This window comes from Xyrauchen texanus, chromosome 42 (assembly GCF_025860055.1).
Source record: "Xyrauchen texanus isolate HMW12.3.18 chromosome 42, RBS_HiC_50CHRs, whole genome shotgun sequence".
Taxonomy (NCBI): Eukaryota; Metazoa; Chordata; class Actinopteri; order Cypriniformes; family Catostomidae; genus Xyrauchen; species Xyrauchen texanus.
This window is the reverse complement of record NC_068317.1, coordinates 6,980,759-7,005,382: the sequence shown is the minus strand read 5'-3', so window position 1 is coordinate 7,005,382 and position 24,624 is coordinate 6,980,759. Positions and strand designations below refer to the sequence as shown.

General features: G+C 36.9%; 1 pseudogene; it reads right to left on the bottom strand.

Moving 5' to 3' along the window:
• LOC127635266 (abl interactor 1-like) overlaps positions 1-24,624 on the bottom strand; it is a 56,814-nt pseudogene that overhangs the window by 13,115 nt on the left and 19,075 nt on the right.

Here is a 24,624-nt window from a genome sequence, read left to right as displayed (position 1 = left end):
ATTGAAATTTTGGTTTAAAAAAATAAATATGATATCGCAATATGACTTTGTCCAAATATTGCAGCCCTATTTCAGCCCTTACACTCGCTAGAATATTTGCCAATAAAATGTTCTCTAGAAACAAAGGAAAGATTTCCCACATAAACTTACTAGTCTCCCTGATTAGCTAACTAGTCGGCTGTTCATCATCAAACAGCTGAACATCTGTAATTTTAGCTTAATGTGGAAAGTGTTGGTCCCGCATAATGTATGAGCAACCCCCTTGCGCTTGAGTGAGTTGAGATGCAGCAGCACAAATGAAGCGTAATAAGCAACAAATGTTACTACAGAGCAGATGATGGCTTAGGTGGAGACGGGAAATCATACTTCATCTTAATAACATATAAGCGCACAAAGCACTGACTCAGCCAGACCTGACACACTTGATAAGAGTACTAACTTGTGTTGAAGCCAGCAGTGTTTGTGTGCACATAAACACTGCGGCTACAGTTGTCAGTCGAGTGCTTAATTCCTTTCTGTACACAAACAATTTGTAGAGTGTGGTTGTTAGAGGTAGACCGATATATTGGTTTTACCGATTAATCAGTATTTGGTAAAAATCTATACTGATAGTTGCAAATAGTATTTATTTTATTATTCCTCCATGTTCGGCTTAGAACATAGAACAGCTTGATTCTACGGTATACTGTAAAAGTGCCCTCTAAAGGTGAAATAAAACCCCAATTACTGACAACTTGTGGGGATTTGATGATTTTAAATCTTTCATCATTGAACATACTCATCCATATCTTTATCCTGACCTCAATGCTTACTTTTATTAGTTTATAAAGTGGTTTAAAATTAAGTGAAAGCAGGCAAAGAAAAATTGGACTAATTAGAAACATGCCCCATCAGCACGTATGTTGTCGCCAACTTCATATCTTATGTCATAGCAGTAAACCTCATTCCTCATTAAAGCTAACTGGTGATATATACGCACACACACAAAACCTTTCATCTGGTGAATGTATAGGCAATAAAAAGCTGAATTTGGTAAATACATACAGAGCATTAAGTAACAGAGTCTCCGTCATTTCAAATTAGCGTATCCAGTGTATTTTGGGCTTGTTTACATATAAAAGTCCTGTGTTATATACTAAATGTTATATACAAATACGATTATGGTTTTCACAAACTGCATCTAGGATTATTTACATTTTTGACTCTTGTAGCCTCCATGTCTGTGCCCGTCATTGTAAAGAGTTTTTCTAACATTCTATGAATCTATTTTGGTTAGTTCTACCACCATAGTTATTGGTTCGACCTACAGTTTTCACTTATAAATAACCAACCAAATTTGCTTCCAAACTGAATTCACTCTGCATAGGGTGTACAAAATCAAACTGAGTGACTACTTGTTAATGTAGTGAGATAATTAGAAACACAAGACAGATTGCCTTTTATAAAATTCATCAAAAGAATAATCAAAGCTACATTTGCAGTAAAAATTATCTATATTCTGTAAAGCAAGACTAAGCTACATCAATTGGCAGCATGAGTTCACAGCAGGAAAGACATGCGTTATTACTGCTAATTAATCGTGTGAAACCATCAATCTGGTGGATTCAGCAGGCGACCGCCACAAGAGCTGGCGTGTGTAGGCACCATGCATATGGAAAATGAAAAGCCGTGTACTATTTATGACTGCCTAAGTCAGCATTACAGAATTAACTGATGAGGCCAATTCATCAAGTTATTCACAGTGCTCTTTAGGGTTAGCCGATATAGCAAAAAACAAAACAATAATAATTAACAATATTAAAAATAATTAAATATATCTCCCAGTCCAAGTTTGCATGCATTGCTGCGGTCCTGACTGTGCATTTGGATTGTTTTGAGTGTGGGGTGAAGGGGCTCCTTCCTCTGGTCTGGAGAGCAGTTGAGGTGGGTGATTGCGTGATGACATTTACAGATGTTAGACATGTAGGAGTGAAGATAATGATGGCTCACTAGGGGCACAGTCATTTAGAAAGCACCAGATCTGGTCTGTCATTTAAACATCAGATTCCCTAGAGGAGGTTAAATACACTTTGACAGACGCTGACTACCACCCCTGGAGTGACAAGTTCGAATCCAGGGCATGCTGAGTGACTCCAGCCAGGTCTCCTAAGCAATCAAATTGGCCCGGTTGCTAGGGAGTGTAGAGTCACATGGGGTAACCTCCACGTGGCCACAATTAGTGGTTCTCGCTCTCAATGGGGCACGTGGCAAGTTCACATTCTGTGAGTCTCTGCTGTGTCATGCACAACGAGCCACGTGATAAGATGCATGGATTGTCAGTCTCAGAAGCGGAGGCAACTGAGACTTGTCATTCACCACACATTCGAGTGGAAGAAAGGAAAAAGAAAAAAGTGGTTAAGAAAAACAAAACCGTGTGGATATCTGAACCATTAGTATGACCTTATGATGAGGGGAGATGGAATTCTATGTATAGGTCGATATAGCTTTTCCAATGGCCCATATCGAAATTGTAGTGTGTCCGATGGACAATATAATGCTGATTTAACGTTTATGGATTGCCCGCCAAATATTGGCTGATTTGTCAGTCTATCACTATTATGTGGGCATGTCTGCGTGTGTGTGTGTGTTACCTGTGTGTCCTCGGTCTCTGGTTGAGTGATGCAGTGCGTCCAGGACTGTGTTGGCTGCCCAAGCGAGCTGGACTCGTCATGTAATCATTGGGTATTGTTGGCGGTTTCACCGGCTCAAGCGTTTTATAAGAAGTGTTACGCCTGGAACAGGAGCAAATGAATAAACGTGTACACATTTAAAACAAATTACTCCCTGGAATTACTATTTGAAAGATTTACAATATTGGTCAGAAACATTTTTACTCTGTTAATTGTGATTTCTCACATTGTGATGTATGATGAAATCATTGCTCTTCTGAAATGTCTTACCCAAGAGTGCCTCGTCCTGATAGGGGTGGGCTGGGGGGTTTCTGTGTCGGTGGGTTGGTCCTGGAGAGAGTTCCTCTGATTGAAGGATTGTTGCCGAGTTGCTGAATGAACAAGCAGAAAGTCTGTTCAAGGTTTTGAGCAGGCTGCATAATCTCAGAAGATGACTACTGAAGTCAATGGAGCTGAGAGGAGGGCGCTTCGAGCGTTCGCTTTGGACAACTATTTTAGGCCATTTTTACATCTTTGAACAAAAAGCTAATGCAATAAATGGCTTAAAATGGGTGCTATTCATTAGCCGATATGCAGATGGTTGATATAATGATGATATAGCAGTCAAAAGCTTGGACTCACCTATTCATTCTTTATTAATGCTATTGTCCACTTTTAGAATAATAGCCAAGTCATCAAAACTATGAAATAACACAAATGGAAGTACGGGAATTATGTAGTAAAATTAGAACTACACGCACACTGGCGGAATGTCTTTAGTTATGTAAGACAACTCATATGTAGGAACAACTTGTATTAGACCACAAACTGATTTTAAGCTTTTAGAGCAGCATCTTTTGACTTGTAATGTACAGTATAATATCCATATATACTATTTAATGGTAGTAAAGTTAACATATATAAAAGACTTGATGTAACTGTGTGCTGTGACGGTGTATGGAGCAACAGACATTGTTTGAGCCATCCTGCGCACGCTCTGCATCACTCACTCAATATGTGCACTCTCAACCTCTCTCACTCATCCCAGCGCTATTTTGTGAGAACCCCAATTTAAATCATAGATGCATGTTTGTCACGATATCACCAATAACAGCAATACCAGTTTAACCTGCAATAATGACACTCGCACATGCAGTTTCTTAATAATTAGTGATTTGCAATTCAACAAAATGGCACAGAAGGTAAACAAATCATTGATACTGATGATTTCTTACTGGAGCGGTTTTGGAGTTTGTAAGGGATATATCTCTTATTTTAGAATGCATCTCTGCTGTGTGTGATACTCTCATGGTGTTTACTGGTTGTCAGTATGTCAGAATTATCTTTGATAATGACAACAGAACTATTTTCAATTCAAATAAATGTTAGCATTTAACAATTCATTTAAATGTAATTTTACAGTGTGGGGCATAAACATATAACTTGTAAAAGTGTGGCAAGGGTCACTTAAAAATATTGGTGATCTGATCGGTATCGACCAGTTATTGTTAAAATATCTGTGATCGGTATCGGACACACATTTTCTGATCGGTGCACTACTAAAATGTGCATTCTCCATTAACATTACCAGTAGATTTTAACCAAGCAGGCCAATGATGATAATCTGAGAATATCAGTTTATTGGTCTATCATTAATATATACAGTTTTGGGTAGATTACACATCTGAAAAGTAATCTGAACTATAATTGTAATCGGCACTGATTTTTTTTTCTTTATTAGATCAGACTTTTTAGCTATCTATTACCTTTATTACTAAGATTACTTTTCGATAACTTTGATTACTTTCAATTTTACAAATTTAAATTTTAAGTGTATCAAGTAACAATTTAGCCTTTTTTTTGCTTTACATTCATGATTCTTTGAAAATCAGAGAAATGTACTCATGTTATCATGTAACCCATTAAAAGTAGCACACACATACATTAGCTATAGTCAGCTACAACACTGAAATCACCTGCCTAATATTGTGTAGGTCCCCCTCATGCCACCAAAACACCGCCAGCCGGCATCTCATGTGGCTGATCGTGTATACATACAAAAATGTCAAATGAAATATATAAAAATATCCCTGAAATTTATATTAAAAGGGCAGTGGTTAAATAAACACTGACAACCATAAAAAAAATAAACAAAAACAAACAAAATCAGTGTAAAAATGCCAAACAGCTCAATGAAAATACAACCAATGTTTTAGTCGCATATGTACCTAAAATAGTGTTAAAACTAGGGCTTCAAGCTTGAAGTATCACTTTCATGTTTTTACGAGTCTCAGTTGGCAGGGGGCAAACAGTGCAACTCCAGCTGTACAGTCAACAAACCACAGCAGACAGCACACGATAAGAATGCGCTCTTGCGTTCAAACACAGCTGGACGGGGCGCAACTCTGAATGCAGGGATCTAGAGATGTGTTCTTCTAAGTGTCAAGCTATATTTCACTTGAAACAGCATCCTAAATGCGGTTTATGATGCAACATATCCAAAGTGAGGTGCTGCAAAAGGGTCCGTCCTAAACAGGTGTACACAGCACTGAGAACAGCCCTTATAGTAAGTCCATCTCAGACAGACTGAAGAATCTGAATTATTACATTTATATATATATTTTTTTATTTAAAATTATTTAATCATAATATACAGAATTATTTTATTTGAAGGCCTTTTTCCGGAAAATATTCATATTGACATGCGATTAATTGCAATTAATCTACATATGATGTAATTAAATTAATTAAAATGTTATCGATTGACAGCCCTATTTAAAACATTTATTATTCATTCACGTTAATATACCCATGTAACACAGATCATCTAAATTGGGATCAGTTGGGATTGAAGCTTGAACTACAACACATATGAAGAGATTATGTGGGAGGAATGAACGAGGGAATATGAATATTATACAGGAAGACTGAATGAGTTGATCAGAAATAAACTAAAGCAGAGAAGGGTCACTGGATAAGTACACTTACCTTGGCTTTAAGCCACTGGCATGGGCAGCATGAAAACAGAGGGTCATTTATAGAACGAGAGAGAAAGAGAAAAGAGGGAGGGGGAAGAGAGAGAGAGAGAGAGAGGCAAGTCAAAATCACCATGTCTCAGTTCATAGCTCTTGATGCAGGACAGAAGCACTTAAAAACCTCCAAACCTGCATTTCAACACACTAGAGCCAAGAGGAGCAGTGATGAAATGCTTTTTCCTTACTCTAAAACACTATAATTCAACTTCTAAAAGACCCAATTACACACAGAAACACTGAGGTATGCATTGTCTCCTGCAGAACTGCTGAATCTGTGTTGTGGTGATAAAAGGCCATTGTCAAAGACTGCACGTGCAGTAAAAACTTCTGCACTATGTGAACCGTGTTCTTTTTCACAATCTATTTTATTTATAACTTTTGTCTTTTGACAAACATTTTTTTAATTAATTTTGGTCTATTTTACTGACTAAAAGATATATCATTTTAATCAGACACTCTCCTAGAATTTCTTCTCTCTCAGAAGTCGTGTTGGGACTTAATCACTTCATTTGGAACGTTCTTTTCAATTAACCACTTCACAAAAATGACTCCCCAAATGAATCGAGTCATTACTCGATAGTGTTCCAAGAGGTTCATATACATTTTATGTTGTAAGCAACATCTGATCAATCTGCCATATATTCAACCTATTCTCCTAGAATGAATGCTATTATTAAGTTTTGTAACTTGCAACTTTGCATTTTCTGCACTTTCACACAAATCACGGCTAAAACATCAGATTATGACTTTATAAACATGAATATTTTGCTCTACTAATCATACACCGCTGTGTTAAGATATCAAAACACTTTTACTATAATGCATCATTTGGAAAAATTATGTTTTTTTTAATGAATTTTTTCTCTCCTTTTCTCCCAATTTGGAATACCCAATTCCCACTACTTAGTAGGTCCCCATGGCGGCACGGTTACTCACCTCAATCCGGGTGGCAAAGGACAAGTCTCGATTCTGTGACCGTCAATCCGTGCATCTTATCGCGTGACTCGTTGTGCACGACTGCAAGACTCACAGCATGTGGAGGCTCACGCTACTCTCCGCGATCCACGCACAACTTACCACGCGCCCCATTGAGAGCGAGAACCACTAATGTCGACCATGAGGAGGTTACCCCATGTGACTCTACCCTCCCTAGCAACCGGGCCAATTTGGTTGCTGAGGAGACCTGGCTTGAATCACTCAGCACACCCTGGATTCGAACTCACAACTCCAGGGGGGTAGTTAGCGACAATACTTATATACTTAATACTTGTATTTAGTAAATGATTTAGTATTTAGGGTCAATTAATGTGATCAAGTTAAATCCCATCACCCTTAAAGAGATCCTCATTGTTTTGTTGCCAGACTTCTGCTATGATTTTTTTAAACATATGCATCATCTGATAGTTGCACACTTAAAAATATATTGCCTGCCTTTAATAACTTTCTACTATTAGCTTCTCTTTATTAATTACCATACTTGTGTAGCTAGCAAGTGTATCAGAAAAGGGTAGCTGAACTGTGGTTTAACTACTTTAAATAATGAGTGGCTTGTAGTTTGGCAGTTGCTGCAGTTCTGAAGATTTCAAGACAGTTTTAAGAAGCAGATCTTCCCCATCAGGCAAACATAAATTGTGTTCATTTCGATCTTTGTGGAATCAGTAGAGCACACAATCTTCTCTTAGCCAGACAGAAATACAGCTTTAATGGATCAAACTCTTGACAGCTGCAAAATCCTCAAGAGCTTAAGACTGCAAAGTACTTAATGTTCAATGAAACGGATACATATGCAGGAAGAGAGAAGGAATCAAATATTTATTTTTCCTCAACCGGGAAGGGAAGTTAAAGAAATGAATGAAACCCTATTGAAAACAACATCTGAGAACTCCTTTGCATTTCTGATAAGGCGGACTACATTTAGAGTCAACTGACATTGAAAACAAACCTCATCTTTTGCAAACGCAGTAAATTTGGCTAAAGATGCTGCAATCCGCCCTGTCAGGTGACTCAGGGCTACAGCTTCTGCTTAAAAAACAGAGACAGTATTATGTACTGTACTGTTGGCTCAATACTAAAATGATGGCTTTGGTACGATACCAGCTATGGTATCTACATATCGATACTAAATCGACACTTTATATGAATTATGAAACATACGGTTATATTGGTTGGCAGGAATAGCAGTTATCAGATACTAAAAGTTGAGTCTTCAGTTTCATTCGGTTTACATTCTGGTCACTGAAAGAAGGCCAGAGTTTAATACATTGATAAGGATAACACCAATAACACTTAAATCAGCAGATTAAATCACTGATTGAGGGGTGCTGCTGTCACTGGGTCAAATTATTAGTATCATAGTTATTGAATGTTATTGCATACCAGCACAGCAGAGAACACTTATGCATGCTGTCAACACATTGTAAGCCTGGAGTGTGCTTTATATACAGTGGGTACGGAAAGTATTCAGACCCCCTTAAATTTTTCACTCTTTGTTATATTGCAGCCATTTGCTAAAATCATTTAAGTTCATTTTTTTCCTCATTATTGTACACACAGCACCCTATATTGACAGAACACAGAATTGTTGACATTTTTGCACATTTATTAAAAAAGAAAAACTGAAATATCACATGGTCCTAAGTATTCAGACCCTTTGCTGTGACACTCATATATTTAACTCAGGTGCTGTCCATTTCTTCTGATCATCCTTGAGATGGTTCTACACCTTCAATTGAGTCCAGCTGTGTTTGATTATACTGATTGGACTTGATTAGGAAAGCCACACACCTGTCTATATAAGACCTTACAGCTCACAGTGCATGTCAGAGCAAATGAGAATCATGAGGTCAAAGGAACTGCCTGAAGAGCTTTATTCAGATTATTCAGCTTGAGCCTTCATTTAAAAGGTTGTATTTAACGTGCTTACTCATAATAAAGAGGACAAAATAATCTTTTAAAAATACCACTAAATGACATTCACTGAATTAAAATGGGAAAAACTACTTATTTTTATTGATTCATTAAATTTCCCTGCAATAAATCTTATTGTTTTCAAGAGTTTGTCTTGTTTTCCATTTAAAATGGTCTAAAAATCCTTAAAACAAGATACATTTACTTGAGAAGCAACATATAAGATATTTAGACTTGCTTTAAGAGAATGAATCTTAAATATACGTGTATTTTTCCACTTGTTCATATTCTGTCAGTGCAGTAAAGAAAAATACTCATATCCAAGATATTTGGTCTTAAAGCAAGTCTAAATATCTTATATGTTGCTTCTCAAGTGAATGTATCTTGTTTTAAGGATTTTTCAATATTTTAAAATATGTAAATATTAAAATTAATTTAATATTTTATTCAAAATTCTCTGAAAAAAATTTATTCTGCAGTATTGCTGCTAATGTAAATGTACATAAGGAGTTTTAGATATTTATATTGGAAAACAAAGCCAAAAAGGCAAACCAAAAATATTGTTTTGCATTGTATAATGGGTTAAGACTACATCCTGTCACCTTTTTGTTCACTTGATTTTGATCAATCTTTAACTCACAAAAAACAAACTCTTTCTTCTTTATAGAGCTGCGTATCAACGATTTCCTTCACCATAAGATACACACCATGACACTCATATTATAATTCATGATGTCGCGAGCAATCAATATAAACAAAATGTAGCTGCAGCAAGCGTGCGCCAGTGAGGAGCGTATCCGTGCGGGACAGTGTATCAGCCAGGAGAAGTTTGAAACTCTCTCGCGCTGTTTTTCATGCAACTCATAGAAGTGCGGCTCTCACCGCACAGACAAATGCCAGTTTCGGAGTTTGTGTTTATTTATACAGACCACTTCCTTATTATTTGAACTTTAATAAAGGTTGTAATAAATACAGTCTATCACGGCGCAGTGTTTCCTTTTTAGACGCTCTGACAGTCAAGTTTTGCTCAAGCGGAACACCAGGTATGCCTCCGCTTTATTTCACTGAATGAAAAATTACTGGTCACTTTCTGCTTGACTGATTTTTGGGTGAACTATACCTTTAGTGGGTCAAGGTGGCTTTTTGCAGACTTGTCTATTTATTGCTGCTTTAGAGGACAACAGCACTGCACAAATTCAATTGATTGATTGATGAATGAGGATAAATGGATGGTTTAGCCAGATCGCGATCTGAACACAGACTTGGCTGTTGGAGTCTGTGCTCATTACAGACATCTGTTTCTCCCCGTGCTCTCAAAAGACATGTGGCCACCACTGCATTTGGGATGCTGTTCAAAAACCTTCATTTTGAAAAGTTCATGTAGAGTAGATGACAGAGTCAAAACACAGTGGAATGTTTTTTGTTTGTTTGTTTTTTCACCACTTAAAGAACACTGGAAATTTGAGGAAAGGGGTCTTTTTAATATTTTGTCGGCTTAACGATTGACAACACACTGAACAGACTGTACTGTACTGTACTTAAATCTCTTGCTGCCTTGTATTCAATCATGACAAATTAAATATGGTCTACAGTCAAACCAATGGTAATGGTTTGAAGTCAGATTGGACAACTGTTATCATCTGTGATGATAACAGACACAAAGCATGGCGAGTTCTTTACCTTGACTCCATGGCCCACATCATCCAGTACTGTGTAGTCAACGGGTTTCCTGATGTACCTCACCGGCCGCTCCATGTTTGCTGGAGCGATGATCTTATGAGTCCTTGATGTGTTCTTATTAGTAGTCAGGATGCCAATCTCTCGCCGTGCGACCTTCTCCTTATGGATGTCCACCGTCTAATGAAGAAGATAAAATAAAAGACAAAAAAATAAATAAACAGGAGTAATGAGTGACCAGAATTTCCAGGGAGTCAGTTTATAATTTAATTTCAAGAAATTCCAAGTAACTATTGTTAACTTAATTAACATTTTTCATTGCCGGTAGAACCCACCTAAATCAAGTTTTAAGTCAAAATTGACCACATTTACATTCCTAGTCTTACTCTGTATGTTCCATCACAGCACGCTATAACAACGAGAAACAGAAACTTTGTCTTCTTTGTTATCACAATGGAATACATGCTCCCTCTATGAAATTACTTTCCTTTTCAGTTGATGTCACATAATACAATAAATTTGTGATGTCCTACCCAACATTTTGTACTTGATAAAAACTGTAGAACTCAGAAATGTGTCACATTATGGAAATGTTTTATGATCACCATTTCATGTTGACTTTAATTCCTACAAAATCCACTGCATAAACATGTGCTGTTCTTCTTCACGTGGTCCTTAGAGATATGAACAGACAGTACGAGCACATGCAGAGATACAGAGTTGTAATGTCATGACATACTGTTAATGTGAAATCGGTGTGGTGGATGTTGACAGCAGTTTACAGCTCAAACAGCTAGACATATGAAGGGTTTCTTCACATAGACCCAGCACTTTGATTGGCTATGGTGTCTGAAGCCGGCTGGCTCTTTAAATAGAGCCTGTGAAGAACTGAAACACTACTGATCTTAAAGAGACACCATTAAATGACAACCAAAATAGTCAGATTGAAATGCATCAAAGTGCATGTAGAGGTATTGACTGTAGGCAATGCCTCATGAACGGAAGGGAAGTATGCTCTCTAAACATAGCCTACTCTCAACTTTACAGATTATTCATATCAGGCTTTATTGGTGACAAGTTCACCCAAACACACTGTACAGCTACAAATAAAAAGTTTATTGCCCTGATCGGAATTCTCTCTGTTGTGCAGTGCAGTCAGAGAAAACACTCTTTGGTACAGCAGAGATGCAGAGCAGATGCAACCGGCCTTCTTTTGAGATGAAAGAGCAGCAGTATCTGCTGTAGACACCAACAGAGGATTCCATTCATTCCTCAAAAAAGCAGAGTCAGAGCAGCACCGGCTCCAATTCAACACCAAGAAGAAGCCTTGTGCTCTGCGCTCTTCTAAACCTTAAATGACTACTGTACTCATAACACAGTCATCCTCAAAGATTGGTGCATCATGGACTACTACAAGTGGAAACACTATACTTTAACTAAATGACAATGATTAAAGGCCAAGTGTACATCAGTCCCTCTTGCAAGCCAAAAGGCGGAGAACTGGCCAAGATCCGCAAACAGAAACAGGAAGCGGTACACTGACCTACATGTAAAATGGCCAAACACAGTTCACCTTTTCCAGGACACCAGAGCAAGTACATCTTGTAAAGGTTTAATGACATGAATCTTCGAAGCTTGGCAACTCAGAAGTTGTGTAGTGGTCAGTCAATAGGAGCAGAACTGGCAGGTTTTACCAGCTATTGGCTCTTTTATACACTCCCATTGGTTGTCGTCACATCATATCACAATAAATTTGCATATCGTTGAGCTCTGCTCAACTGCTCAACAGTCTTTGTTGCTCATGTTTCTGCAAATCGCCAACCCACATTGAAAATTACTTGCTTCCAGTTGCATTTTCATTGCAAATCACCGTTTCTTTACACTAACTTAAATTAGTCTTAGTTCTGTAGATTAAAAACGTCAGCTTTTCAAGACTATAAACTATCAGAACTATTTGTCCAATGAGTTCACTTTCAGAAAAGGAGATTTTGAACATTTTAAAAACGTTTAAATATTTTAAATCTAACCCTCTTCGGATCACATTTACTGCTTCTTCAGAAAATATAAATTTGCATTATGAAGCTAAAATACATTTTAGATGATAATCAAGTTCAGTTGGTCGTTAAAAGTTGCTGGAGAAATATGCGGGACCTAACGCAGTTTTGATGCTTTAGATTAGATGATTGTTCAAAATATTGAATATCAGTAATGTGTCATATGTAAACCCTGATATTACACTACATCAATTTTTCTTTAATAACTGTGAACACAGCATAAACACATTGAAAGTCAGAAAGTTTCCGCCACTACTTTGTGCAGGTTGCCAGCTTGAACAGGGCCATGACGATTCGCTTTCGGGTCAGAACCGATGGCAATCTGCAACAGGCTCAACATCAGGACCAATTTTACAGTCCTATCAGAAGGACAACTGCTCCCTTTTGATTGCAATTCCTCCTCTTCTAATTGCTTTTATTTGTGAAATTAAAATGATAGTAAACTGGCTAATTTCAATGAAGTCTCAATACGCTCCCCCTTTTACCAAAACTTCGGAGGAAAGAAATTAGCCTCATCTGGGAGGTGAAAGGAACATAATTAGTGATATAAACACAATTCTGTGTGGCTTAAGGGCAGATTTCTTTTCAATAAACCAAAACTTATGCAAAAGCATTTTTTTTAGGCATGACGTCATCACACACACCATTTTTATCGATAAAAGGCTATTTGAATGGAAACAGGCAGAAGATGGCTAATTTCCCAAACTTTATTTTACGCAGTTTCACTTTGTAGATAACAAAATGGCACGAAAATTGGATAGAAACAATATGTATTTGAGTGTGACACCAAGTTAGGGCCTGTTTGCAAGGTTGAATCTGGTATCTCATAGGAATGTGCAAGACAAGTCGAATAGTCGACTAGACGGTACTGATGCTGCTAGTCGACACTGAAATAACTACACGATCAATATATTTCCCCATTTAATTGGTTCAATATTTGTACACATTTACATTTGACTTTATACACTGATCAGCCACAACATTAAAACCACCTGCCTAATATTGTGTAAGTCCCCCTCATGCCACCAAAACGGAGACAATCCACATCTTAGCATTAGCAATAGCATTGAGATTATATTCTTCTCACCACAATTATACAGAGTAGTTATCTGAGTTACTGTAGACTTTATCAGTTCAAACCAGTCTGGACATTCTCTGTTGACCTCTCTCATCAATATGACGTTTCCATCCGCAGAACTGCCGCTCACTGGATGTTTTTGGTTTTGTTTTTGGCACCATTCTAGTAAATTCTAGAGACTGTTGTGTGTGGAAAATCCCAGGAGATCAGCTGTTACAAAAATAATCAATCCAGCCCATCTGGAACTAACAATCATCCATGTGATTATCTAATCAGCCAATCATGTGGCAGCAGTGCAGTGCATAAAATCATGCAGATACAGGGCAGGAGCCTCAGTTAATGTTTACATCAACCATCAGAATGGGGAAAAACAATTTCTTAGTGATTTAGACTGTGGCATGATTGTTAGTGCCAGATGTGCTGGTTTGAGTATTTCTGTAACTGCTGATCTCCTGGGATTGTCACACACAACAGTCTCTAATACAGTGGTTCTCAACCTTTTTTGATAAAACCTTTTTGTCGCGGCTCTGTCCATTGAACCGTATCCATCTACAGAGCCATGTAGGTGCATTAGACGAGGTTGTGCCTCCACCGGTGTATTTTACGGTGCTAATCTTGATACTTCAGATATGTTGCTAGACTTCAAAATCACTTGAACCACAGTACAAATGCATACAAACACTTACAATTGAGAACCAACTGATTCACTCCAAGTCTAATAAACGTTTTAATGCAATGAGAAAAGATGAGAATGCCATTCTGAGATGTGGGTTGGTGCTGTTTTGGCAGCACGAGGGGGACCTACTGGTTTTAATATTGTGGCTGATTGGTGTATTTTTTATTTTTACAAAGGATGCACTTAAATTACGGTCACGTTAATGTTACATTTTGAATATAATTAAAAATACAATTACTATATAGGAGGATATTTGGAGCAGATGTGTACAAAGTTTAATTTGACCTCAGGCTGCGTGTGATTCATTCCTCTCACTCGCGGCTCGTGCAGGAAAATGTCCTCTCGCAATACGAGAAAAGTAGCTATGGGAAGTAGCTTCGGAGGTGCGGGAAGTAGATTTCCAAAAAGTTGGCTTGAAAGTCACTATGGATGTTTTCACATATTGCATTCTTTAAATCTGTGCATGCTTGCAAGTTACTTTCCGGCTGTCCAGGCTTTTTCCAAGTGCAGGATAATCGCCTCAGGTGAATCATTTTGCTGGCCCATGTTGACATGTTCATTTTGTTAATCAAGAATTTAATCTGCAAGTAGCCTAGAAAATGACTATTTTAAGCTAGGTATGCTAATAATTTTTACCCTGCTGATCAAGAAGGCTATTTTCATCCATGCCTAACTGGGTAAACCATCTTTTATTCTACACGCACGTCATGTTTAAAACAATACATTAGGTTTTTTGTACATTTCTCACAGGGCTTTTTTTATTATCCCAGCTATCTTTTTACATCATAACTGCTATTGGTTAATGTTTTTATGAACAGCTGTCATTTTAGATCATTAGCTAATGCACACCGTGAAATACACACAACATTTTTTTTCTCTCTTAGATTTGACTTCCCTGTTTATTATTGCACACTGAGTTGATGACAAAATCGTATTCAATCGCTTTCCATATATCAAGCTGACAGACCAAATTTTCCTAATCCAAGACCTTCCATCACCCAACACATCCACTTGAGGATTTCATGTTGTAAATAAAGCTTCCTAGGATGCAAACTAAACTAGGGTCCATTGTTACCAGAGGACAGCCAGTTTGTTTTCAGTTTTAAACAGATGAATGGAGATTTAAACTCTAGAAGTGTTGTTGATAGGTGTTAAAGGTGTGATTGTGTTAGTAAGCAGCTCTTATGTTGGGTAAATGGCACTCCACACTCAGCAGTGCAGCTAGTGTTACAGGAAATGGGAGGGCAACAGAGACTGATCTTCATCTTCTTCCTGTGAGCAGAAAAATAGACTTTCTGAAATATGGTGCTGCAATATTACACAACGGTGGCAAAATCAACCTTATTAAAAGGTTCTCAAAAAAATCCAATGACATGTGCCATTGTTTTGATGCAAGTATTAAGAGCTTTCTCCTGATCTGCAAAATGTCTGTCCAGCTTCCCATTGGGTGGAGGGAGTATTTCAAGAGACAATGTTGAAAGCCACATGCTGCCGCATGCACACCCAATCACAGTCTGCATAATCCCTTGAGCCCAGGCTTTCACACATTGTGAATTGTTAATTTTCCTGTAAGCACTGTGTGTTAACTTGTTAACTTTATTATAATAAATCACAGTGGGACAAAGTCTGGCAAGGCTACTTCTACACTAGTCTTGCATAGCGAGACTTCCCACAACTGGCTGAAAGTCTGGTCCACTTTGCAGTTTATTCTGGCCAAGAACTGCCATCTTAGACACTAAGGGGCCATCCGACTGACATGTAAAACGACCAACCAAAATTTGCTTTTATGTGACGCTTTGTGAACTTTTAAATATCTTTTACATTTACATTTATGCATTTGGCAGACACTTTTATCCAAAACGACTTACAGTGCCCTTATGACAGGGACAATCCCCCCGGAGCAACCTGGAGTTAACTGTCTTGCTCAACGACACAATGGTGGTGGCCGTAGGAATCGAATCAGCAACCTTCTGATTAACAATTATGTGCTATAGCCCACTACACCACCACCACTCCATTAAAAGATGAAATGTCATGAACCTGGCAAGAACCTGGCAAAAACCTTAAAAATGTAGGGGGCGTTTACACTCGCAGTTTAGACCAAAACAGAGCATGGTTTACTTTAAAAAAAAACAAAAAAACAAAATGGGCTAAATGAAATATGAATGCCGTTTTGCTATCAGGGAGCAGACCTAGAGTTAGGGTTAGGTTTACTTCCAGATATTGTGCAAAGCCAGTTAATCAGATTAGAGCTGGTAGCACTTTTCATGTGTGATATTTGCATCAGACAGTCCGTGAATGGTCCATGGGCCACTTATTATTTCACACAGAATGTGAATTATTCTCTGAATGTCATATTTTTCCTTTGATGTTGCATCATACAACTCAATCCAGACACATCACAATATGTTATATAAATATGAACATTAGTGATGCTCATCGACGTCACATATTTAATTTATTCTGAAAAATCAGAATATCACAAAAATCAATTTGCTAATAAATCAGCATTTCTGTCCCATTTGTTAAAGAGAACAAAATCGCCACTTCTGTTTGCTTGTGATCTGCGGCAGATGCTCTATATCTGGGAACTAAAGCATTTCTGATATTTCTGGCAGGTAATATTAGCCAATTATTTTGATGACAAGCTTTGCATTTCAGAATGACCAGAGCAACATTTGAGATTTTTGAGGCAAAGTCACATTACTTTTTTGTGCGCATCTAGGAAATTATTTGGAGAATTTGTTTCAATCATATTTGCGAGTTCATTCTCCTGAAGTGAAAGTTTTCAATGCACATTTTGGAGATTTTATTGACAATTTGGTGTTTCCATGCAGCATTTGTTATGCGATATCCCAAAATTAGCATAAAATACATGGATGGAACCCCAGCTACTGTAGCTTAAATGGTAGATCAATACATTGGGGAATGTAGAGCAGTGGTCGACAGAAATATTGCCGAGGCCAATAAATCAGATGATACATTTTCCCGTTTGGCACATTAGTTTCTCAAGCCGCGAGGGCACCAAGAAACATCTGCTTGCATGTGATGTCAGTCAAAAAGGTACGTATTTCAAGAAGCGAAGCAAGATATTACATTCTGATAATAGACATTTTCATTGAAATAAAGTCTACCAATGAGTTGTTCACAATAAGAACAAGAACATGTATTAAAAGTACAATACCATTCAAAAGTTTAAGGTCACTTACTGATTCTTTATTTAATTTTATTTTTTTTTTTCACATTTTAGAATAATACTTAAGTTCATTATTACTATGGAATAATAGAAATGGAAATATGGGAATTATGTTCTTACAAAAAAAAAAAAAAATCAAAAATATGTTCTATTTTAGCATCTTCAAAGTGGCCACACTTTGCCTAGAATTTGCAGAAATGTACTTTTGACATTTTCTCAACCAACTTCTTGATGCATCACCCTGGGATGCTTTTTAAACACTATTGAAGGAGTTCCCATCTATGTTGAGCACCTAGTGGCTGCTTTCATAATTCAGTCAGTCATCCATTTAAAAAAATAAATAAATACAATTATAGTTTTGTATTTAAATAAATTAACATGTTGGCACAATTATATTTTTGTCTACAAAACTAAATTCAAGCATTTAAGCATACACTTCCAGATCAAAAGATTTTTAAGATCATTAGAAACATTTCAGGCAAGTGACCCCAAACAACAGTAGTGTAAATAGGGTCAATTAACTGACTAGAATGGCATTTAGTGAATTTTGCAAGTGTGCAGCTGAAACGGTGGCATAAGAGAGAGATTGAAGGAGATGGGCTTTGAAAGAGGTCAGGCAGACATATGTGTTGTTGTGCATATCTTTAGATGAGGGCTGAGCGACAGAGGCTTGTAGCACCCACACTCACCACACACAGAGAGGAAAAGTTTTTGTGTGCATGTGGTTAAGTCAATAACCACATGCAAACAATAACATGCCATGCTAGGGTTTAATAACAGTATGAAACCACAAGTGATTATCTCTAAAACGAGAAATGGGTACACACTCAGATGTTTGGGTTGCTAGTAAAGTGGGTTTTTTTTTGGTCATTGTCACAGGGTGCGTCTCAATCAGCTCCCTGGTTCAGTAGTCAGGGCACTGTTCAGGGAGTCGGCCATTTCTAGGGCTGTCCCAGTGCACTGAAACATTCGCTTTCTCAAAATATCCCATAATGCACGACATAATTCAGGGAGCATCATTGCTCACCATCTTCCCTTACCGGAAATGTCATCATGTCTTTTAATCTCTCTGAATTTGTTACAGGATGACCGTAAGTGATATCAAAACAATGTTTGTTAGTTACTTTTTTTAAATGAGAATTATCATTTATCCATAATTATTATGGAAGGGAAAAATTTGAGTTGTTAGAAAAAGATAAAAAAAACAGACTCTTTTGTATATTTTTTTATTTCCATTTATCTGACAAATATATCTACCATCTACAACGAAATTGCGTGATGGTGTCATTTATTCAGCGATGTAGCTGAATACCTTTAGCTGCATTTAAAAGCATGACCTCGTAATCGTTTCGCAGGTTATTGAGTCATAAGTGTCCCTATGTTCATTGGATCAAACAATCTTGACAGTGCCTGAATTCAGAAAAAAACTAAAAAAACATTTGATATAACATTTTTTATTTATTGATATTTACTGTAGGTATTTGCTCTGAAATGGGTACAAAAAAGGAGATTACATTTTTTTATCAAATTAAATATTGAAATTAAATTCTAAGAATTTAAAAATAAGTATTCTGTACTATTGTACTGTTGATGAACAAATAACCGATATTAACCCTTGTTCTGTGTTTGTTTTGTGCCAACACATTTTGTGTTCCTGGAAAAAAAAAAAAAAAAAAAAATGACCGTCCCACAAGGATCGTTTATATATCTCTCTCATATTGCAAATATTATCACAAGATATTGCATTAGATCTTGTCAGCTTCATTTTTAGTAATTATGACTAAAAATGAAGAATTTATTTTTAAATATGTTTTTGAACATATTTAATAATAATAATAATAAATATATATATATATATATAAAATTCATTGAACTGAGCTTATACCGGGCCAGTTGGTGGTACTCCCTGCAGAAAACAAAAAATAATAATAATTACATAAACAAATAACCACTTGCTTGATCTAAAAAAGAAATAAAGGTGTAATTTTAAAGCTACAATCAGGACATTACACTGCATATAGCTAATCCTATCAATTCTTAAATAATGATTTTTAATTTGCTGACAAATAGGAACTGTTTTGTTCTCAACAGTTGCAAATTTGTTATCACAACACATATATTTATTTACAGATAAACCATACAAAAAGATGAGTTAGCCATGCATTATATATCGTTGGAAAGGTCTCCATTAGTTGAATGCCATCAGCAAATGTTTTTTTACACAGATGCCAAACTGCAGTGAGTATTAGTGTATGAAATTCCCACTAAAACACATAAATATAATAAACAGAAGTCTTTGTCAAATGTTTCCTCATTACTTACTGAAACATACAATACATAACACAGGACATTATATATATATCATAATTTACAGCAAACTATCCTGATTCAAACAAGCCCAAACACAACATATGATCAGAAGATCTTGAACTATTCCCCAAAGAGTGTACATGAAAAGATGATGAACAAAAGGGCGCTCAACACACATTGTGTGTGCACACATATCCAAGGACTTGGTAGTCCGCATATGGGCTCATTTAAAGAATTGGGATTATTTATGTAGTCTAATCCATTAATTTCCACTGGCCGCTCATTTGACCAGGAAAGCAACAAGAGTAACAAAGTGAAATCAAATGACATTTTATTTCAGTAACAGTGCACATATGCAACGTACAGATCATACAATTTAGTAATTATTGAAACATGGCATTTTACAAATTGAATTCATTGTTGAAATTTTGTATTTTATAAAGTTAGAATAAAATAAAAAAAATGCTCCATGAAATCAAATATTGCCCCTTAATGAAAAAGTTGACTTCTGACCATCTAGCCCCTTGTGAGATTCAGGCGAGTTTGTTGTACATTTTCAGATGTTTTAGTGTTATGAGTTTTATTAACTTCACAGTGACTATTCTCAGACAGATTGAGCCTTAAATAATTTCAACAGAGAACTGAAAACAACATGTTCTCATTGTCTCTTTTACTCAACTCGCCAAAAAAGTAATTCCTTTGAGAAATGCATTGTGTAGCATTCAGTTGTGTAGCTGCTGTCTGGATTTCTTGCAATAAATGTCTGGTGACCAAAAATATGCTTCACAGTCTTGTAGGTGGGAATGTGCATAACATACATATTTTATGCAAAAATGAAATAGTGAGATAAACATGACACCTTAAAAATCCAATCTTCATGGTGAGATATGTGAAGTGACTTAGTTAAAACTAATTCAATGGAGAACAGCAGGACCTCATACAGAGCCTTGGGGAACTCCATATTTGTGATTAATATGACAGTCCTTATTTAAGCAAACAAAGAGGTAATGGTCAGATAAATAGGACCTAAACCAGGCTAACACCTGTCAACGAAGGCCAACATAATTCTCAAGTCTTCCAAGAGAATGTCTTGATCTTTGGTGTCAAAGGCAGCACTAAGATCTAGGCTAATAGCACTAGCAGCGAGATGCAGAAGCATGAACAGTCCCGCAATTGATGAAACAACTGCCCCCTACGTAACCCCCTTAATCATCACAGATCACACATCTTCCCATTCCCAGATTCACACAAGTCACACATGCATTTTGGGCATAATTGTCAGGAAAAACAGGGGCTAATCTTTGGAGCTCCATTTCCTATTTGGAAAAAACTATTCTGCCTAGAGCACACAATATAGTCAGTCGGGGGGTGAAGTTTGCTTCAACATGCCAAATTGCATATATATTTCCGATGAAATCAATCTTCATTTGAACGATCTCTATATCGATTCTTAAATCCCAAGATCGATCTTTTCATTTATGCGCAACCCTCTACTACAATGAGAGGAAAATCAATTGCATTTGCAACCAAATTTCTCGCTATGAGACTACAATGCTGGCAACTGACTGGTCAATGTTAACATTTCACTCACCAGTAATTGTGGAGTTTAGTTGAGAAATATTCAGCAGAGAGTAAAAGTTGTTCCATGTAAAGTGTGTCCAAAGAAGAGATCCATGCATTTTTATTGTAATATACATGTAATATAATACCTTATTTATAGATTGAATACATTATTATTATTTTGTGACCAAAATTATGAAAAAGTAAAATATAATTAGTAAAAATCTATATTTTCCTGATGTACCTAAATAACTGAGAGGCCCATGGGCCAGTATACCATGGAGGCCCACATGACGCGTCACGTGACTAAGTTCACATTTATGCACTACAGGATGCTTGCAACATTTGGTTGGATTTTTCAAATTGATGGAAGAATGTTTGGAGCAATGTTTTACAAGGCCAGTTATATGTTCTTTTTAATTATGAACCGATCCAAAATCACATGTTATTAATAGGGAAGTGCATGGTATTCAAATACCAAAATAGCTATTCGGTTATTCTGCACTTGTTTAGAGGTCTTTAAACCCGATCTGAGACCAATGGCACCCGATAAACCTACAGGTTTTGGACCAGGTTCAGGTCAGTTGTTCAAGTAGGCTATAGGGTGAGTTACAGTCTGTTCACACGTGGGTTGAGGCCATGTAAACACGCACTAGACAGACATCTTGGATCGTAGTGCCACAACTCACTGTTAAGCTAAAAATAACTTTAATATTTATAAACACATCTAAAAAGACACCAATAAAGTTTTTTTTTACACCGTTAACTTAAAAATAATTTCTATATTTATATTTATTAACGCATCTCAAGACACCAGTGTTCCGTTTCAATATTTGTTGCGCTGCATCAAGCTTTTTCAGCGCTGGTGTCACAAATCACTAAAAGGTGAGCCAATGTTTTTCCCCCTTTTGCTCTAGTGTGCAGACAATAAATACACAAGTTAAATGCTGAATCATTTAAAAATCAAAAGCATCCTGAAGAAGTCCTATAAACTGTAGCGTTCGCTGCCTCATGGAACGTTGACCTGCCTGGGCAGAATTACCCATTTTCAATTTATTAAGAATGGGTCTACTATGTGGTAGGCAGTTACAGAGATTAAATTTGTTTCGACATTAATATGACTTTATCATTTGAAGATCTATGCCTTGTGCGATTTGGGCTCATATCTCACTGTGCACTTTATTTTCTGCTATCTGATATTGTGTTTGACGTATCCATGGTAATAAACGTTCTTTATTCCCAGAGTCCAACTCCCGACAAATAACACAAACTTTCATTAACTCTTGCGGTTAACCAAATATTACAAAATGTTACCGTGCACATATTTAGGGTATTAAGGCGCCTTTCTCTTTATCATTAAATGCATGCAGGAGTCAAGTCCTCTATAATGTTGCACAAATTCTGCCACTTACAGTACTGTGCAAAAGTTTTAGTTGAAAAATGTGGCATAGTGAGTATGTCTTCAAAAATAATGCTAAAAATGGTTTTCATTTATTATGTTTACAAAGTCCAGTAAACATAAAAATCTAAATCAATATTTGGTGTGACCCCCTTTGCCTTTAAAACAGCACCAATTCTCCTAGATACAGTTTTTCTTGGTTGTTGGCAGATAGGACGTTCAAGCTTCTTGGAGAATTCACCACAGTTCTTCTCTCTATTTAGGCTGACTCAATTGCTTCTGTCTCTTTGTAAACCTCAGACAGATACGTTGTTCAGTGGGGGCCATGACATCTGTTGCAGAGCGCCCTGTTCTTCTATTCTAATATTTTCTATTTGCAAAAGTAATGTTTGGGAGTCTAAAATGTATTTTTCCTATTGACACACTAAAACTGAAGATATAAATAACCATCTAAAGACATATGTTTTTGTGAAACAAGTTACGTGCCTAACACTTTTGCAAAGTACTGTATATGAATTTATACCATCAGCTTTGTTCACAGCCAGGGTAAACTGCACCTCATCTTTGTGTTTGGAAGAGTTTGTGAATCAGACGCTGTTCTCTGTCGTCCAGCACGCACTCGGCCGAACAAATAGTATTTCACATAAGGCTGACATTTACATGGATTTATAATGGGAATCTCAAAATAAATAAATAAATAGATTCAGGACCCTTTGGGTTTAGAGGCCCCTGGGCAACGGCCCAATCATTCCGGTGGTTAATCCGTCCCTTGGTCCCCAATATAATTAGCATTAGCTGGGAGATAATGCTTTTCCTATGCAAACAAAAGGGACATTATAACTTAAACTATCAAAATAACACCAAATATGAATTGATATCAAATCAAACCAAAATCTTGTGAATAGTCACCCAGCTTTACTATTCACTGCATTTGTACTGAAAAGATGGCCTGCTAAATTAATTGAAACGTCTCTTTTTTATGTTTGTTTTTTCACATAAGAAATAATACAGGTTCGGAATATGAGAACTAGTAAATTAAGGCAGAATTTTCATTTATGGGTAAACTGTTTTAAGTTAGTGGCGTCACAACTTTTAGTTAGTTACTTCTCAACACTGAGCTTTCCATAGTATCTGATAGATCGACCTTCAATAGCTGTGGCTGCAATGAAAGTTCAGAATTTCAGTGAATATTCTTTAGATTGGCTTGAAAGTGAACAGCTTTTTTAACTCCAATCAGAGTTGCCTTTATTTAGTGGACTCTGTGTCTCCTCTGAGATACATGCATTTCACAACAATAAATATTCCCTTCATGTTGTCAAACCTTTAGCTGCCCAGACAAAGTGTTCACAATCTCTTAACAGCCACTTCATTTGCTAGTATAGGTATCAGCACTTCAGCCTCCCACACCAAGGGTCAGGGACAGATCCAACACAACAGTCAGAGATCGGTGATAACACAACCAGCATGGAACTGTGATGAAAACGTTCAAAGTACACACCAGGCCGTGCACAGCGGCCCATTAGTGTGCTGCACTGATGTTCAAATCTAATTTGGCCACATGCTGGTGGTGCATTCTGTTTAATAGGCAGCCAGAGGAAAACAGAACCATTAGAAATGCTGCAAATTTGGGAACATCCTCTGTCAGCACAGCCTTGGGTGTGCCTCAGTACACTGGAAACACTTTATAGCCATTATTCACCTTCCAGTGGAACAGGATGGCTGTCAATTTTGATGTTACAGGATCACAGAATTTACATTCTGATGTAGAGAACTTGTTTTTTTTTTTAATCGATTATCCTAGTTGATGTTTCCCCAAAGTTAAAGTAGGATAACACTACTCTACTGATAAAATCTGAACAGATTCTAAAAATAATAGGTATCATACACTTACCAACCATGTAAATGGCTACAAATAAAAACTGGGTATCACACACCACCTGATTGTGAAGACGATCTGATCAAAACACATGGAAACGCCCACCGACCCTTGAACTCATCTCCTTGTAGGAGGAACCAATTCTCCTGCCACAACTGAATAAACGTTATCTCTGAGCTTCATTTCTAGTGTTTGTTTGCAATCTCCA